The sequence below is a fragment of the Pseudorca crassidens genome, chromosome 17, assembly GCF_039906515.1.
Source record: "Pseudorca crassidens isolate mPseCra1 chromosome 17, mPseCra1.hap1, whole genome shotgun sequence".
Taxonomy (NCBI): domain Eukaryota; kingdom Metazoa; phylum Chordata; class Mammalia; order Artiodactyla; family Delphinidae; genus Pseudorca; species Pseudorca crassidens.
This window is the reverse complement of record NC_090312.1, coordinates 7,517,929-7,537,548: the sequence shown is the minus strand read 5'-3', so window position 1 is coordinate 7,537,548 and position 19,620 is coordinate 7,517,929. Positions and strand designations below refer to the sequence as shown.

The 19,620-nt window shown below is 46.0% G+C and overlaps 1 long non-coding RNA gene across 1 annotated transcript in view; it reads left to right on the top strand.

Annotated features, from left to right (window-relative positions):
* Positions 1-19,140, top strand: part of LOC137210762 (uncharacterized) — a 298,931-nt gene extending 279,791 nt beyond the window's left edge. Inside the window, exon 6 of the long non-coding RNA XR_010936700.1 lies at positions 19,035-19,140. This is a non-coding gene — a long non-coding RNA (uncharacterized lncRNA). The remainder of the gene's footprint in view (positions 1-19,034) is intronic.
* The last annotated feature ends 480 nt before the right edge of the window (positions 19,141-19,620 follow it).

The following is a 19,620-nucleotide window of genomic DNA, read 5'->3' as shown; positions in this document are numbered from 1 at the left end:
TTTGCCGAGTGACAAACGACCCCCGAATCTCAGCTGCAGATGTTGATTTCTGGATCATGTCATGTTGGAAGTTGAGGTTTGTTTGACTGGCTCTGCGTCTATCCTTGAGACTGAAGAGAAGAGCAGGGAAGTCAAATCAGATGTTGGGGGAGGTCATGGAGAGAACCTGACCACCATATGCCCTGCAAGCTGGCACAGGGCAATTGGAGGCTCCTCACCCACCCCCTGTCCTTGGAATGTATTCTCTGTCCCCTGTTCCCACAGTGGAAGCTGTTCCAAAGAGAACGTGAGCTGCCTTGGGAGAATATGTGTGGTTGACATCATCTGGATGGTGTACGTGACTGAACCCCGTTAAGGCCTCTCTATGAACACTTTTTCCTTTTTTTAAAAAAATTTATTTATTTTTATTTTTGGCTGCGTTGGGTCTTCATTGCTGCACGTGAGCTTTCCCTAGTTGCGGTGAGAGGGGGATACTCTTCGTTGCGGTGCACGGGCGTCTCATTGCTGTGGCTTCTCTTGTTGCAGAGCATGGGCTCTAGGTGCACGGGCTTCAGTAATTGTGGCTCACAGGCTCTAGAGTGCAGGTTCAGTAGTTGTGGCACACGGGCTTGGTTGCTCCATGGCATGTGGGATCTTCCCAGACCAGGGCTCGAACCCGTGTCCCCTGCATTGGCAGGTGGATTCTTAACCACTGTGCCACCAGGGAAGCCCTCTATAAACTCTTAAGATTTGGGATTTCCCAGAGTGTTCAGTGGGACGTTATTAGTGTTTCCTAAGCTGATTGGAGAGCAAGATCTCCCCTCTCCCTTCTTACCTGATCATCTGTTACTTGGAACACACTCTGGGAAACACTAATTTACAGCATGTAATTTAAGTTTTAAAAGAACCGGTGAGGTGCAGAAACCCCCCATTAACTAGGCAGAGAGCCAGCTGGTGGGGGTGGTCAGTGGTGGATTCACAGGGCCAGAAATGAACATGAGTGGTTCCTTCTGAGCAGAACCCATGATGCTGGGCCTCAGAGCAGTGACAGCAGGGAAGTCAGGAGGGAGAAGACAAAGTCTGCATAGTGGAGACCAGACCCAGTAACAGCAACTCTGTGTCTGGCTCAAAGAGTGTGGCCAACACATATATGTTGAATGACTAAATAAATGAATGGAGTGCAGGATCAATGGTGGGAACTAGGGTAGGATAGGTTTGGCAGAGGGAAACAATAAATGCAAGTTGGGGACCCGGAGGAGCAGAATTGAGATATGAGGGTCTCTTGGATCCTCACCTCACCTACTCCTACTCTAGCCATGGCTTCCCCAGCTTCTCACAAGTGTGACCGGGCAGCACCTCCCCTGAGGCACCTGCCACCTGTCTCTTTCCTTATGTCCTGGACTTCTCTGACCCCAGGGTGGAATCTCTGAGCACTCATGCATGTGCCACTTCTGAGATGCTTTCTACAGTCTTCCACAATGTCCCACAATTGGAGCACCAGTTGCCCTGAGTGGCCATCTTGCATCTGTGTTCAGCTCCTCTCAGCTGGAACACAGCTTTGCGTGGGCTCTCCCTCTTCGCCACCCCTCTGTTTCTGGCCCTGTGTCCCTGCTTGCATTATATATAAGCCACTTACCCATCAGTCTTTGTCTCAGGATCTGCTTTCAAGGAATCCTGGGCTTAGACACAAGACGACCAGTGGCTGAGCTCACCGTCTGGGACAAGTCGGGGCAGGCCCTGCACAGACAAAGGCAGGAAAGCATCATGGTCAAGCACATGGCTCTGGCCTGGGACTGCCTGGGTTTATATCCCTACAGAGTTGTGGTGACTATTAAACATGTTAATGAGATCAGTGACATAGACAGAGTGCTTTGTAAGCATTTAGCTGGGTCCAGCTGGGGTAAGGGGCCAAGGGTGGGTGAGACAGTAAGATGGATATTAGCGGCTATATTTTAGCCACACAGATGCTGAGATTCAGAGAGGTGGAGCAGCTATCCCACACATGTGACCAGCTGCTAAGGGGCCAATCCGGGAACCCCAGGTCCACGTGACACCAACACATGTGCTCCTCAGACTCCCTGCCTGACTTCTGCAGATTTCTGGTCCTTGGGGGCCTGACCTCTCCTTGGTGACTTCTCCTTGGCCTCTTCTTAAGAGCTTGTGGGATGTGCTTTGTTGGTGCGTTTCCACATCATCCATCTGGTGATTTCCCAGAGCAACCTTCCTGCCAACCCACCCCTGGGGGTGATGTTGAGCCTGAGACTCGCTGATGCTGATCTTCTCCCTCAGCTGGCTCTTGCCTAACACACTCCCTGTTGGGTCGGGTTCCTTCCTGCTGACTCTCGCTGTCATCTCTCCACATCGTGGTCTCCAGTATGGCTGAGTATCGTCAGCATGAGAGCCAGTCATCAAGGCCACCTGGGGTTGAGTTCCAACTGTGCCAGTTCCTGGCTGTGAACCTGAGCAAGTTACTCAGTCCCCGGGTCGAGCTGCACTAACTCGTCCATGTAATGAGTGTACTATGATCTGCAGAGAGGGTCCTTCGTGAGACTAGAGGTGACCTGTGTCCAGTTCCTAGCATGGTACCTCCAGGGACACAGTGGATAGTCAGGATGTTAGTTCCATGACCTTCTCCCCACACCTTGTACATAGATGTCCCCCAGTATCCCTGAATGATCAATTTCTTCACCTCATGACCTTCCCAATGCATGCCAGAGACCAGTTTTTTTTTTTTTTTTTTTTTTTTTTCCTTGCCTGGCTGGGGACGTACTACAGCTGTGGTTGTTTTAAGACACCCTTTTGGATCGACTCTGGAACCTCTTTGAAGGTGTCCCAGAGCCCCACCACTGACCCCTCCTTTGGCAAGAGTCCTGTGTCCAGTGAAAACTCTTCTTTCAGCTCAATACAATGATACCAACAAAGTCCCTGGCTGTGCCCTCGAAAACGGGATGAAAGTGCAGGGGTTGGGGGGCAAAACCTGGGTTCTGGATGGAGAGAACCCCCCTTGGGGCTACCCTGACCTCTCTCGCTAGTGCCCTCTGCTGTCCTGTGTGTCCTACCTCTGCTTCTCTGCTTGAGGGCTTTTTCTGACCTCACATGAGCCACCCAGCCTGCCTGTCACTGGGCAGCCCCAAAGTGCAAGGCATTTAATGCCTCCCATGGGAAACTCCCAACCAATGGGAAGGAGAATCCACAGATAAATACTGCAGCTTCGCCGTCAGCCCTCAGTGGGTCAATTCTCAAGTTCAGTCCATGAGGTTCTTCAGAGGGTCCTCTGCGGGACAGGGCTCCAGCTACAAACACACGCTGCTGTTGACCTTTCTCCTTTTACTTTCTCACTTTTCCCATTCCTCACAAATGTTTCCTGCAATCACCCTCCAGATAAACTGTCTTCCTCCTAGACCTTGATCCAAGATCTCTTTGCAGGAAAATCCAAACCAAGATGCATGTAGAGCGGAAGGGCAAACAGAGTCTGTGCAGCACAGCACAGAAGGGGGTCTGAGTTGTGAGGGAAACAGACATTCTAACCCAGTGTGTCAAGCTCAGCCTGAAAGCAAGCCCAGAAATAATGGGAAGACCTAAAGGGGGGAGCCCCGCCTTGGGGGTGGGCGTGGCCAGGGAAGTCTTCCTGGAGAGCATCTGAGTCCCATCTTCTTTCAGAAGGAAGTTGTCATTCTCAAGACTGAAAATCTTGTGGTGCCTGAAGGTGAGAATTCTGTTCCCCACCTCGTCTCAGCGGGTGAGGAGCTGGTTGGCCAACCATTTGCAATCCTTCACTCCTCCTGCTATTTTATTTATTTATTATTTATTTTATTTTTTTTTTTTTGCGGTACGCGGGCCTCTCACTTTTGTGGCCTCTCCCGTTGCGGAGCACAGGCTCCGGACGCGCAGGCTCAGCGGCCATGGTTCATGGGCCCAGCCGCTCCGTGGCATGTGGGATCCTCCCGGACCGGGGCACGAACCCGTGTCCCCTGCATCAGCAGGCAGACTCTCAGCCACTGCGCCACCAGGGAAGCCCCCTCCTGCTATTTTGAAAGGCTCTTATATGCGGGAAAATATCCTCTCTGGGGAGCCCTTGCCCTTTCATGGTTTGCCAGACACCTCCTCAACAGGGTACCCAAAAGCCTGCTGTAACCCATTGAGATTCCAAAAGGAAGCAGATCTAAATGGAGGGTTGGAGTGAAAAGACCGTGTTTATCATCGCTCTCGGGCACCTTGGCAATCTTCACCGGAGGAATTTCAGCACCACGTTCAGGGACTGCCAGGAAATGGGGGCGATTTCTCACCTGAGTGGCAGACACCTCTGTTGAATAGGGAAAGGCTCGTCATGGTGAACTGGAAGCTGATGCATTCAGGGCAACTGCCCTAACTGGTTCTTTGATGCTTCTCTCTTAATAACCTCAGTTCTGACTGAGTGTCACCCGTGTGATCTTAGAGATAAGGGAGCTTAGAAGAAGAGAGGATTTGGGGCCTGTGGTTCAAATCTCTCATTCATAGTGGGAAACTGAGGTCAGAATGGGGAAATGACAGGCCCCGGGTCACATAACGTGTGAGTAACAGACCAGAGCCCAGTTAGCGATTTCCAACCCCAAAGGCAAAAGAGCAGGGGTGGTAGATAAGTTTTTAAGCTCTGGCCTGATTTGTTTCCCTCCAGAAGCCTTCAGACATTCTGCTGGATTCTAATATCCTCAAGGGCGGAGGTCCCAAAGGCCAGTCTCGCAAAAAATATGACTATAAATCAATGACATTTCACACACGTTTACTGAAGGTCAGTCATAAACATGGCTGTGTGCTACATGCTTGATAGAGAAAGGTGTAAAAAAACAAAAGCAGGGGAATTCCCTGATGGTCCAGTGGTTAGGGCTCCACACTTCCACGGCAAGGGGCACGGGTTCGATCTCTGGTCAGGGAACTAAGATCCTGCATGCCACATGATGTGGCCATCAATCAATCAATCAATAAATAAACAAAAATTAAAAATTGGGCTCTGGGGCTTCCCTGGTGGCGCAGTGGTTGAGAGTCTGCCTGCCGATGCAGGGGACGCGGGTTTGTGCCCCGGTCCGGGAGGATCCCACATGCCGCGGAGCGGCTGGGCCCGTGAGCCATGGCCGCTGAGCCTGCGCGTCCAGAGCCTGTGCTCCGCAACGGGAGAGGCCACAACAGTGAGAGGCCCGCGTACCGCAAAAAAAAAAAAAAAAAAAAAAAAAAAATTGAGCTCTGTTCTCATTTGTCAGGAGACATAGACTTGTAAACAATTGGTTATTATACATTGTGAAAAACCAGCCAGAGATGATAGTTCAGTACAGAGATAGAACAGAGGAGAAAATCACAAGGGTCTTCATAATCATCATCACTGTACTGGGTTGAATAGGGTTGCACAAAAAGTCATGTCCACCCAGAACCTCAGAATGTGACCTTATTGGGGAGCATGGCCCTTGAGTTTGAACTTTCCGGACTTCAGAACTATGAGAGAATACCTTTTGTTGTTTTAAGCCACCCTTTTGTGAATTTTGTTATGGCGGACCTAGGAAAGTGAGATAGGCATCAAGCCAACAGGCTTGGTTTTATCATGAAGGCTACGGGGAGCAGATGAAGGGCAGGTTCTGTCTTTGATGTAAGGCTGCCTCATCTTTCTATGCCTTTTTTCTGCCTTTCTCCCCACCACTCAGGCTCCAGGGCACTCCTCTCCATAACACGCCTGTATCATGAACCTGCTGTACAAATCTCCCACCTACAGAAGACAGGCCAGGCCCACCCACCGTCCAGGAGGGTGTCCTGCCTGCACTCTCTTCCCAGCCCTCCTACCTCACCCATCCTCTGAAAGGAGAATGGATATATTGAGCAACTGCATCTCATGTAACTCAATCTATCAACAACTCTGTGAAACGTGACTTCATTTTATAGAAGAGGATGTGTCAGCTTCCATATTCCCTCTAACACATCTCAGGAATCTCCTCCTGGTTTACTTGACTGACAACAAATTTTCCTACCAATGACTGACTGGACTCTAGGTGTGAAAGGCTGGCTGTGCCTTAATTTTCACCTTTCCTAGGTGACATTCACCTTCCAACAGGGGAGGCTGGAAATGCAGTGCTTCAGTCCACTGCTTCCCTGCACTGGTTCTCAGCCCTGGCTGTGTACTGCAATTACCTTTGTTACGAGGTTAGAAAAAGTTCCACTCCAGAGACTCTAGTTTAGTAGGGCTGGATGGGCTCTATCAGCTGTACTTTTAAAAAAATCTCTGTAAGAATTCTGAGTCCCACTAATGGTTGTAAAGTGCTTCACCTCTTAAGAGTTCAAGCGCTGGGACAGGCTACATTTGGGGTTGAAAATTTTTGAAGTAGATGGGACTCAGAAACATTGAAACCGTGCTGTTTCAACCTGCTGTCCAAATGCACCATGGCAATAGCAGTAATATTTCAAACAGGTACCAATTATTAAACTCCCACCAGGGCCAGACGCTGTGCTTGGTTCCTTAAACATGTCTCTAATCCTCACAGTGGCCACAGGATGCGGTTTATTTCCATTTTATGAAGAACTGAGGTCTGGAAAGCTCCCGTGCTCCATGTCAGAGCTGGCTCTCATTGCAGTACAGACTACTGCCTGTGCATAACCCCACACTTTCCTCACTCTGGCTTCAGCAGGTGTTTTCCCACCACCCCTAGCATCTAGCATAGCCTTCACAGCCATTCTTTGCCTCCTGTCCCCTCCCAGGGACAAAGCTGCTTACCAATGTGCTCAGAACTGGAGAACAGACAATTAAATCTGTGTAAGGCCCTTGGCTCCTACCAAGCCGACTTACATAAATGCCCTTTTCTGGGTCTGGAAATCCTTCGGGTTTTTTCTCCACTATGAACATCTTTCTTTTCACACAATTACTCAAAATCCATCTCTTTAATCTGTTCTTCCCAGACCTTCCCTCATCTTTAGACTTTCTCTCCATTCGTCAGCCTGTATTAAACATCAGCCGTGCCTAGTTGAATGGTTTATAACATATTTACAAGATGCAACAAGCTTACACATGTTATATCTCATAGAACCCTTACAGTAACTCCCCAGGATGGTACTATTATCCCCAATTTTCTGAGGTCCAAGAAGCTAAACTGTGACTTGGTCAAAGTCCTATATTTAGTGATGAGAAGAAAGGGGGTTAGAACACAATATTGTCTCTCCCCAAATCTGATACAGTATCCGTGACCCACACTAAAGAGTTGCCCAAATGCTAGTATCACAGTAAGACCTCCAGTTATATACTCCAGGAAAAAATCAACATCTTGGGGTATTTACCTACTTAGTCAACTTTTCCTGGCTGTCCACATGCAGTGGGCCCACTCTTCAATCAAGGGACACCTAGTGGATGCCCACTAAATGCCCAGCGCTATTCTAGGTACTAAAAACATTATGGCAAATAAGATCCATTCACTGGACTCAAGGTCTGGCAATCTACTGGGTGCCAGGCAACATAGAGAGAGTACAGGGACATGGGTACAGTGACAGAGACAGGCACACATTGTGGGAGCCGCGAGAACTGGCTTCAAGGGATCAAGGGAGGCTTCAAGACAAGATGGTCCCAGGTGAGGTTCTTTAAGGATGGTTAAGAATTAACTGACAGAGATAGAAGAAGAGTCCACAGGGAAGGGACAATATGGCAAAGGCTTGGAGTCAAGAAGCAGGGCTATGTGACTGAGTGGGCGTGTATATGTGTCCATGCACGTAGGTGTGTGTACAGCAACGAATAGCTCCCCATGGCCTGAGGACTGAGTATAAGGCAGTGAGGCGATAGGGCATCTTCTTCAGAGGGTCTGCTTTCTGGCCCTTGTTATGTTGTTTGGACTTCGCCCAGGTTGTCACGGGGAATTAGGGTACAGTGGAGAGACAGGCATTTTACTGTACTATTTTTTATGGTAGAAATGTTCAAATATGGAAAAAAGTATAGATAGTATTATTATGAAAAGTAAGCACGGACCCACCACTGAGAATCAACAGAGGTTAATATTTTGTCCTATTTGCCTTAAAGCTTTTTAAAAAATATGAAGGCATCAAAAGTAGAGTTGAGGTTCTCTTCTTACAGCTTCTGATCGCTGCCCCTCCCCAAGAGCACATACTGTCGTCAACTTGCTGTGGGGATGAACTTTCCTATGCCTTTCCTCAAGCATTGTGCAAGTTTCCATATACGTTGCCTTGTGTGCTTTTGCAAGTTACATAAATGGTAATATGCTGTATGCTACATTTTGTTACAAACACAAATATGACTATATTCATTGATATTTTCTATAATAAGCAATGGTGGGGTTTTGGTCTTATTAAAGAAATCCTGCTAACCCATATATCATAATATTTTCCTATTATTTTTTACAAGTTTTACATTTTGCTTTAATTCATGTTAAATTTGCTTTTGTGTAAGGAAGGAATTAATGACGTGAGGTCGAAATCTAACTTTATTGCCTTCCATATGTTAATCAATTGCTCAGTATTATTAATTGGACAGTCCTTTCTTGTCCACTGATTTGTAATTCCAATTTACTTTAAAAGTTGCAATATCTAAGTGACTTTATTTCTGGGATTTGCTTTCTGTTTCATTGATCTACATGGAAGGTCGTTTGCAAAAACAGCTGCAACTATTGTAGTGGAGGCCAGCTAGGAGAAGGGTAGGAAGGGCTGATGTGTCAGCCAACAGTGTTTGACAAATTGTTTTGCTCCTTAATCCATTAAGGTAGAATTTGATAATCGATTTTTCTAATATTTTTCCATTTGGTTTTTTCTGTGAGTGTTTATAGAAGGGTATGTGTGTGTGTTTAAATACCTTGCTGGAATCAATTTGCTAATATTAGGATGTTTGCATCTTTGTTCAAAAATGATATTGCTAATAATTTTATTGTCCACTCTTATCTTCATCTATTTGTTATCAAGTCTAGACCGGTCCCATGATTTGAGTCTTGCAGTATCCACCAACAGTGGTCTCAGTTTCAACTAGACATTTAGGTTCTAGGGCTGAGTCCACAGGCCACACCTGGCACCAGGTGACATTGAAGGCTGCGGGTCATACACACCTGTCAGCAGGACATCTCTCTTGGGTGGGAGTCTTCGCAGCAGCTGACACAGCAGTTACTGGCTATTCTCAAATCACCCAAGTGATAGCTCAGGTGAAGGGAGAGAGACCACCTGGGTGGATTTAGGAGCCATCACCTGAAATAAGAACAAACAAAGTTGTAACAACTCCGTAGCCATAGCTTCTATATCCCCATAAAGGACAAACCCAGTTACAGATTGCCCCACACAGGAAGCTCAGATTACAGCATCCTGCCAGGCGTTTATAGCCCATCCACAGTCCTCCCAGGAATGATGCATTTCATCAGTCATGGAGTTTCTTTTTCTTCCCTAACTGTAAGTTACATTGCCTGGAAACAGTGCTCACATTTCACCTTTAGCAGGATTTCAGGGTTAACACCCGGTCAAATTTGTCCATCTAGAAAGAAAAGGTTTTTCTTAGCCCTTTTCTCTCAGCTAGTTTCCCTCTTTCTAGTCTCTAGAAGAGCTTGCATAAGATAAGAATTGTTCATCCTTAGGTTTGGTAAAACTTGGAATTATCTTGTACTGTTGCTTTTTTTGGAAGGGTAGGCAGATTTTTGACCACAAATTTAATTAACTGAATGGTCAATTCAGGTTTTTCTATCTCTTCTTGAGTCAAGTTTGGTAATTTTTATTTTTCTGAAAATATTAATCTCATCTCAGTTATTAAAATTATTGTCCTAATACTCTTCACAGCATTGTTTAATGATTGCTAAAATGCCTCTGAAACTGCAGCTGTGTTCCCTTTGTTGTTATAAATATTGCTTATTTGTGTTTTCTCTTTTTTGTAGAGCAGTCTTGTCAGACAGCTATTTTATGGATCTCTTCAATGAGCTACCTTTCCAAAAATAAATATCTTTACAGCGTCCTCATTTTCTATTTAATTGCTTTTTTATTTTACCTTGATTATCTTTTAAAGTTTCTTTCAGTTTACTCTATGGTTCTTTACTTTTAGTTTGTGTATTAAATATGTAGCTTCTTAAGATTTAATTTTTTCCAATACATACATTTAAGACAGTATATTTCCCTCTAAGTATCCTTTAAATTGCATTACTCATGTTTTAATATGTAATTTTATCATCACTCACTTCTAGATTTCCATTACGAGTTCTGCTTTAATTCATGAATTATTAATTGTGCTTTTCAATTTCTAAGCATATGCTGTGTTTCTTTGCACAGTTTCACTCCGGCAAGGTGGTGGCTGTCTATTCTCCTTACAGCAATAAAGCAGAAGGTTCCCAGAAAAAAAATTATGGTGGAGGTAATAAACATATCAGGTTTATCTCACAGAAAAAAGATAGAAATAACTTTGCTAGATCAAGTATACAACTGCATAGAATAGTGTTTACTTACAACTGAGTTTAACCTTTTTTTTTTTTTTTTTTTTTTTTGCGGTACGCGGGCCTCTCACTGTTGTGGCCTCTCCCGTTGTGGAGCACAGGCTCTGGACGCGCAGGCTCAGCGGCCATGGCTCACGGGCCCAGCCGCTCTGCGGCATGTGGGATCTTCCCGGACCGGGGCACGAACCCGTGTCCCCTGCATCGGCAGGCGGACTCTCAACCACTGCGCCACCAGGGAAGCCCTAACCTTATTTTTTTATGGGTATGCTGTCATTCAACCAACCTTTATTTACAACTCAATATATGCAAGAAATGGGCTTGGGACTGAGGAGACAAGAAATCAAATGCAGAAAGAATTCTGTGATAGGGACCAGCAGAGAGTCTACAGGGTGAGAAAAGGGGCACCTAACTCAGAGAGGGCTGAGAAATGAGGCTCCTAGAAGGGGAAGAAGCAGGTCAGCCAAGTGGTGGAGAATACTTCTCCAGGCCTGGGAACAGTCTAGACAAATGCATGGAGAATCACAGAGTAGGTGGACTTAGGTAAGACCCAAGAATGGCTCTAGCATTGAGTTACTTTTTAGCAATGCTTAGAAATAAGATGAGAAAAGCAACAGGACTTAGAATAGGATAGACTTCTTGTTTTTTTTTTTTTTCCTCCCCCTTTGGCTGTACCTCGCAGCTTGTGGGATCTTAGTTTCCTGACCAGGGATCGAACCCATGCCCTCAGCAACGACAGCACACGTTCCTAACCACTGGACCACCAGGAAATTCCCAGAATAGGCTTCTTAAGTGATGCTTTGCATGTTGAACTTCCCTTCTATCCATAGCCCTCTAGCCTCTCCAAGGATTCATGATGCTGCTTCCTTTGCTATGAGGCCCAGGTGAGCAGTCCTTATCCTAACTTGCAAGGGAAAATAAGAGCTAGCCAGTTTCCAAGCAACTCAAAATCGTTCAACACTCTCACACCTCCACAGGTGGAGAACAGAAACAGCATAGCAGGGACTGAGTTCTCACCGCCTGCCGGGCGCTGTGCTGGGTGCCTTATAGCATTATTATCTCATTGAATTCCTCAAGAGTTGGAGCAAGTCCTTCTGCTATGCTTCATGTTACAGATGAGCAAATTGAGTTTCAGGGTGCTACGTACCTGCTCAAGGTTGCACAGCTGGAAGGTAACTGGAGGAACGTTGTCATTGGTTAGGCAGCCCGCAGTGTCAGCTGCAGAAGCTCCATTTAATATGTTTTATTGCTCTTTCCTGTTTTGCATTTATCATCTGCCAATTTATACCCATGTATGATTAATTTAGGAAGAGGAAACAATTAGTTATTACTTAAAAAATAATATTTGTTTGGTAGAAACTCTTTCAAAGCAGAATATCAATCATGATGTTTCTTCCATTGAGCTTTAAGGTTCTTCCCTAGAGAATCTCCCCACTGTTCCTACTTCTACCCTTTGGGGCCAACCAGAGAGTCTGAATAGCATCGTATGTGTTTCAAGGAGCAGTGGGGATGGCAAAGAGGACATGGACTGAGGAGATATTAGAGAGACAACCTTGACAGAATGGTCCCCAATATGCTCTGTTTTCCGGATGGGTTTGCAGCTCACTGGAGGTGAGACAGATGCCCTGGACTCCACCTGCCCCATCACGATGCCTGGCCCATCATGTATTACCTGCAGGTTTCTCCTGATGAAGATTATTTCTGACTCCAATTTAAGCCAGAGGATGCTTCATTGCCTCTTTCTACGGGCTGCGTGGGCAGGGGTGGCAAAATAGGGTGTCACTCAGTAAAATTGGGTAATACAAACTAGGTGATACGGTTTTTTGAAAATGTGTCTCTCGTGAAGAATGCGAGATGTGGCAGCTTTTCTCCACGAGAATTAAGTTTGACAGTGCTGAGAAAGGAGATGGTTTTATTTTTCGGCTGGACTTTTTAGTGTCTTGGTGCTTTTAACGGATCTAGATTTTTATTTTATTTTATTTTGTTGCCACCTTTGAAATCCTTGAAGACTGGTGTCCCCTGATCTGAATTTATTCAGCTTACCATTGGTAATGAAACACCATTTAATTTTACCTCTACAAATGTATTCTGCTTTTCCTGTTCTCTGGCTTTCTTGAAAGTTTGCAGAAATATTTGCCATTGGCCCCCATAATAAGGTCCCAGATTAGGATGCACTTGTGGAATGAATGTCTTTATCATATAACTTCCCTGGCTTTCTGCACATTCATGCATTTTTCAATTATGAACCGCCATGTGTATTCAGTAACGAAGATGGATAAAAGAGAGAATGTGAGCTGGTTAGCAGGACCAGAGTCTGAGGAACTAAGAATATTTTCACTTAACTGAATTGGTAAAATTATGGACAATATTTTGCTTTCAGAAAAAGAGGGAGACCAAGCTCCAGTGTCTTGGGCATACACCATGACAGGAACTAATTTGCCTATGAGGCCAAAGTTAGAAGGAATCTGTCCCATTTACTCTTTCCCTTTCTGGAGACTTCATGACTCCAGATGGGTGAAGACCCATTTCATGGGAGGCTGGAAGCAATCCTTCTGTAGTTTTGGCCCAGCTAGAACAGGATTACAGGGGCAAAATACACTCAGGAGAGGAAAAGTCAGAGGAGCTATGCAGTCACGTCCTGAGGAGAGGAAGACACCTGAAGTACCTAAGCAGTATTGATGCTCGTGACCCCACCTCCACCGCCCAACCACACCCACCACCCAAATGTACCCGGGATTGCCTGAGAATTTCAGTGGCCCAGGGCAAGCCCAGGGCAGCTGGTCAGGACTTGGCTAAAGGCTGAGCCTTTTTTCAGTCAAACTAGGAACAGGGTATGTAAGCAGATGGGGTATGGAAGGGGAGGAGGGTTCCAGCCAATGGAGAGGGATGACAGCTGCTTTAGGAAAGGAAAATGTGAGAAAATAAAAAGATGCTTAACGAAGAAATTTAGGTCTGGGCATTGGTATATGTGATTTATTACTCTTTGTAATCTTAAATAGCCTTCAGAAATAATACTTAAAAACAAACAAACAGGGCTTCCCTGGTGGCGCAGTGGTTGAGAGTCCGCCTGCCGATGCAGGGGACACGGGTTCGTGCCCTGGTCCGGGAGGATCTCACATGCCATGGAGCGACTGGACCCGTGAGCCATGGCCACTGAGCCTGCGCGTCCGGAGCCTGTGCTCCGCAACGGGAGAGGCCAAAACAGTGAGAGGCCCGCGTACCGCAACAAACAAACAAACAACCTTTCTCTTTCAGGTCTTAAGAATTGATTTGTGATGTGACAGAGGAGGAGGTAGTTTGGAGTGTGTGTGTGTATGTCTGTGCATGTGTGTTTGTGTGTGTGTGTGTTGGTTTGCTTTTTTGATGCTTATGTGGTGAAAAATGACTTACGTCTAGACTGAGGCAACCCAAGAGGTATAGCTAAATCCAGATTACAGCAATAGACAGGGCTCAGAAACCTTAAAAATGGCTCAGAATAAAGGTGGGCGATGCAAGTGTCATACACATGATTTCCTCACCCTGCAGTGCCCAACCTGGAGGATTCTGTTCCTAAAAACCTTCTTGGATGAGAATTTCAGGTTGACAAACTAGAGTTCTTAACAGGAAAGGATGAGAGTTGATACTAAATCAAGGAAACACAAGGGACTTTTGTACATCCTAAGTGAATAATGAGGAACACTGTACAGTTGGTATCCATTTGCCATTTCTTATTCTTGAGTAAGTTTTAAGGATCTTTCTTCCCTGAAGTTTCGAAGAGATGCTTGAAAATCCCTTATGAGATGCAGGTTGAACAAGCACAGCGTATGAAGCAGTTAAAATGCGCTTGTGGTTTGCTCTCCCACCACTTCTTTAAAATGTATTCAACGGGGCCATCTTCTCCTGCCCTTGGAAGAAAATAAGGTTAAGTCCAAGACCTTTCTGAGAACTCTCTGATACCTCTCAGGTAATTGGCATTTCCATAGCCATTTTAAGTCTCAGAAATTAAGTGCCCAGTCAAAGGTATTAGCCAAAAGCCTACACAAGATTTGGTAGTGAATCTTCCTTCTCCCCCCGGCTCAGACTTTCTTAGGTTGGAAGCCCATGCAGGGAAAGGTGGGGAGTTTGGGACTGACTTCTCCATTCCTCTGTCTTGTGCTTTAACCATTTCCAAAACCACAGCTTCTCAGCAGCTTCTGACTGCTCCAGTATGGGACGGGGAAGAAGGTGAGGTAAGAGAATAGGATGGCATCTTTGGATGACACTATCATCGGCTGCCCTAGCACCCCAGGACGTGGGAGGAGTATCGACATTTTGGGGCTCTCAGAAATCCTACCACTGAGAACTTCCCCTGAGGCTCCCCCAACCCAGCTAGAAGCAACTCAGACCCTAGGAACCCAGGTTGCTGATAATAGAATCCCCCCTGCCCCCCTGGGAGCCTGATGAATTGAAACATTCCCACCCTGGCTTTCCCTCACCGCAAAGAGTCCCACCCCGGCTCATGGGAAACACCAACATCCTTTTCTCCAAGAATCACTGGGTCCCTGCACAGCAGGATTCCCAAAATTCCACCCCCAAAGCAGCATATTAGCCCTCTTCTAACCTCTGCATTTCCTGATTGGGAATCAGACCTCAGCTGCAGGGAACATACTTCAAATCTCTTAGAATGATTCCATTGAAGGCTCTTACCACACTTTAGCTGGGACCCATGAATACAATGGCATCTCTGAAGAAGCCTCCTCGATAATTTCCCTCCTTCCATTCCCCTTAACTCCCTTTAAATCCTCAGTGAGGAGGAGGGTCCTAGAACTCTGGGACAGGACTTCTGACATTTCCTTTGCAAATTCCCAACCCAGAGATCTGGCTTTGAATTTCTTGTCTGTTATCAGAGGCTTCAGTTTCAACATCCTATTACAAATTTGTTTCAAGATAATTCATATGCCAAGAACTTTTATTTTTTTTCCCTTTGGTCTTCCATCCAAATGTTTCATGACTTTATAATTTTATGACTCCGTTTCTAAGACATATTCCCTAAGTCACAAGATGGAGTGACTCATACCTCGTCTGTACTCTCTGAAGCCCAAAAAATATAGGATGGCTGTATAAAGCAAGTCTGGGTATTCTAGAGTTTCAAGTAAAGGGAATTCAGAATAGAGAGAGGATTTTGTGTGCTAATAATTAAAGGGAGAGACTTTTGCATTTTTTCTGGGAAGATGGTGACTTGAAAAATTAAGGTGAGAGATGGAATTATTTATTGACCATGACCTTTATAACAAACACATCACTGAATCCTCAAAACAGCCCTGCATATCCCCTGCCATTCATTCTTTTTTTTTTAATTAATTTATTTATTTTTGACTGCGTTGGGTCTTTGTTGCTGTGCGCTGGCCCTCTCTAGTTGCGGCGAGCCGGGACTACTCTCCGTTGCAGTGCGCGGGCTTCTCATTGCAGTGGCTTCTCTTGTTGCGGAGCATGGGCTCTAGGCACGCGGGCTTCAGTAGTTGTGGCACGTGGGCTCAGTAGTTGTGGCTCGTGGGCTCTAGAGTGCAGGCTCAGCAGTTGTGGCACACGGGCTTAGTTGCTCCGCGGCATGTGGGATCTTTCGGGACCAGGGCTTGAACCCGTGTCCCCTGCATTGGCAGGAGGAGTCTTAACCACTGCGCCACCAGGGAAGCCCAGGTTCATCCCTTTTATGCGGAGATCCCAGCATGCTGAGCCCCTGAACTGACCTCGGTTGACAGTAGTTCAGAGTTGGAGAGCAGGATCCTGACAAGTATTCAAGAGGCTGAGCCTGGAAAAGCGTCAGTGCCAGGCTGAGGAGTCAGGAACTTTCCTTTTTAAATAACATGAGCTCTCATTTCTTGGATGGCTACTCCGTGTCATAGCTGCATTATTATGCTCTTTGCAACAAACCTCTCAGGGGAGGACAGCGGTAGACGCGTGGCAGAGCTGGGATTTGCCATTGGGTCTGCAAAGCCTTCACTCTTTACAAGGGAAGGGCTCGGGGCAAGTGTGGAAGTTTCAAACCTGTGTGGGAGGAAAAACCCAGGCATGTTGTGAAAGAGAGAAAGAACAGGATGCTGTTGAAAGAGTTCTGGTGAGAAGTTACGAAGGGCTGAGCCAGGGCAGGGGCAGTGAGGACTGTGCTCTTCAGAGACACTGCTGAAGCGGTTCTTCTTTCAATCAGTTATTCGATACCCCGCTGCCCTGTCCCTGAGGGTATTTCAGATACATATGGTCAAGTTGTCAATACCTGATCTCTTTCCTCTGCTTTCTTCTTACCAACTCACTGGCCCAGATCAGGACATCAGAAGAGTGGGGGAGGTGAGGCAGTAGCGGGGGTTGAGGGGTGCGATGCAGGGTCTCTGGGGGACTCTGTGGCTATAGAACTTCCTAGGCTGCTGTCTGGGCAACACCAATGTCAGTAAGTGACCTAGAAAGAGTCTCTTTCCAAACCGCAGCCCCAGTTCCCCCCGACAATGCTTGCTTTCTTTTCCAACGACAGCACATTTCACGTTTTACAAGTGAACGAGGCAGAAGTCAAATTTCTTTTGATAGATTGAATTCTAGCAACTCTTGAGTGCTGGTAGGAGCCAGGCAGGAGCCTGTGACAGGAGGGCTTACAGATCCTGCCCGCTTGGCATTCAGCATCTGAACGGGAGCCACGATCAGGTGGGTCCCTCGAGCTCCCAGCAGCCTGGGAAGTAGGCACGGCAGGATTTACCCTCCTTGCCTTGCAGATGACAAAACAGTGTTGAAAGTAAGGATAGAGCGCTCTGACTTGCGCCTTGCAGTTGCCCTGCGAGGTAGATTCTCATCACCACCTTCACTTCACAAATAAGGTGGCACGCTACAAAGATTCAGTGATCTCCCCGAACTTGTGCAGCTGGGTTAGGTGCAAACAGCTGTTCCAGACCCCATCAGTTGGCCTCCAGACAACGTGTCCTTCCACTTCTGCTGACACCTTTGCAGTACAAAAGCTGGGGTGTGATTTTCAGGAAACGTGACACATCACCTTCTCCAGAGTGAAGACTTTTCATACTTTTAAAACTGTGTAAGACATTCTGCCTCTAGTACCTTCTGTGTGGACCTGAAGCCATTTTATGAGTGGAATACTATGAAAAAGGCCACCAATCTTTATGCCCCTATGCCTCTGAGGAACCGAGAATATTTTTCCTTTCTAAAGCAAATTAAATATTCTACCAGTGAAGCATAATTTAACAAATCTATGAAAATGAAGCTTGGGCTCTCATTAAAATGAAAGCCATTCACTTACCTTGCCAACATTTGGGGAACTTTTTCCATGACCTACTGGATCCTGAATCACCCCCAAAGCCTACAATCAAGCCATCTGTGCTATTAGACTCCCAAACTCTTTCTTCTTCAAATATTATTAAATTTATAAAATCTTGAGTAGAATGGCTTTGATCTAGTATTCCAGGATAGAAAAACCTCATTAACTGAGGTATTCCTAATTCACAAAAGGTGGAAATCTGGGCTTGAGGTGGGCTGAAGTTGACTTTCTAGTTTGTACTTTTCTGAAAGTCAAATGTTTGCAGTTACAGAAACTCATCTCACTTCTGACGTTTTCTGTTGACACTGATCCCAATTTTTCTTCACATTGGTTCCCCTTCTCTTCATCTTGATTGCTTCCTCAGTAGCTCTGGTCACTGTCTCGGTCCAATTCCTCCAGCCTCCCATTTTGCAATGCCCAAATCAAGTCTGCGTAGTGCAGCCGGATGATTTGTCAAAAGTCCGAATCTGCTCGTGTCACTCACCTAAGAGAACATCTACACACCTTCATCATCTGCAGGATGAAGTCTGATCTCGTCTGCAGGCTTCTGAGAACCTTTATGATCTGCATGGGTCTCTTTTCTCCAGCCTCATCCCTCTTTACGGTTATCTTTACTCTGAGCTCTACTTTAGCCACGTCAACCACCGTACTTTCCCCACTATGACTTACTCTTCCTCGTCCTGTGTTTCTTCTCATGCTGGTCCTCCAACTAAACAGTGCCCCTCCTCTACCTCTTTGCTAAGTCTCGGCGCTGACTCCTATTCAGGAAGTCTAAACTCAGACTAAACTCTAAGATCCTCTAGGAAGATTGCTTGATTTCTCAATCCTGAATAGGAATGAATCCTCTATGTGCCTATAATCCGCTGTTGCTTCCAACTTTGCTGATTTGTCACTGTGAACCGTCATTACCTATTAATTTATCTGTATCCCTGATGAGACCATCAGCTCTTACAAGCTGGAGTCATCAGAAGGTACCATCGGGAAAGTACCTGGTGCACGGTAGATTTTCCATCCGTATTACTTGGATGAACAAATGAGGAATGATGAGCACCTCGATGAAACTTCAGATGAACCCTGCATATAAGGAAGCTGCAGCTTTAGTGATTATCCCAGCCAGGTGGAATTCTTACTTCACTCCATACTTGATTCATCTCCGTGTCTCCAGCCGTACCAGCATAGTACGTTGGGCCTACTGGGTGCTTAGTAAATGTTTTGCATGAATAATAGTATGGGACAAGTAGGGTCTGGTGATGAGCCTGTGGTTTTCTCGGACCTGGAATGAAGTGTGGCTACAGGGCTGGCAGACGTGGATAGAGCTCAGCAAGTCCCGATGTCCTAAAAGTGAGTCCCACGGTCTCTGTTTTTGTCCTCTTCTCTAGGGTCACCTCAAGAAGGATTGGGAGAAAGTTAAAACAGCTGGGTGAGTCCATTAACAACCAATAATCTGGGAATGCTGCTGAATGCTTTTGAAACTGAAGTAGCAATAACTCCCCACGGGTCCATTAACCTGCAGCCAAAATTAGATTATGTAGAAATAACATTAAATAAAGAGCCACAGTCCTCAGTTAATTGAAAGGCAAACTTGTGAATTATACGATCATTCTCTTTGAAAGGCAGAATATTCCATCGCCCCAAGACCCTTGGGGCCACTCTTGAGTGTCCGGCTTGAGGTTCATTTTAGAGAAAACACATTTCCTACAGGGACTGTTTAACAATCTGTTTGTTGTAGAAAACAGTTTGAAATGGGAAGATTAAGAGCTTTGGAATGAGACCAAGGTAAGGCAGGTTTAAATCTTGGATCTGCCACATCCTAGCTCTGGGACCTTAGGGAAGGTACTTAATTCCTCTGAGTTCCAACCATCTTGTCTGTTTACGAAGGATGGTGGTGGTAGTAACATGTATCCCCCCAGTCTTCTGAGGAAGGTTGGGATGTAAATAGATCATTGCTGTACAAAGAAGGGAGTA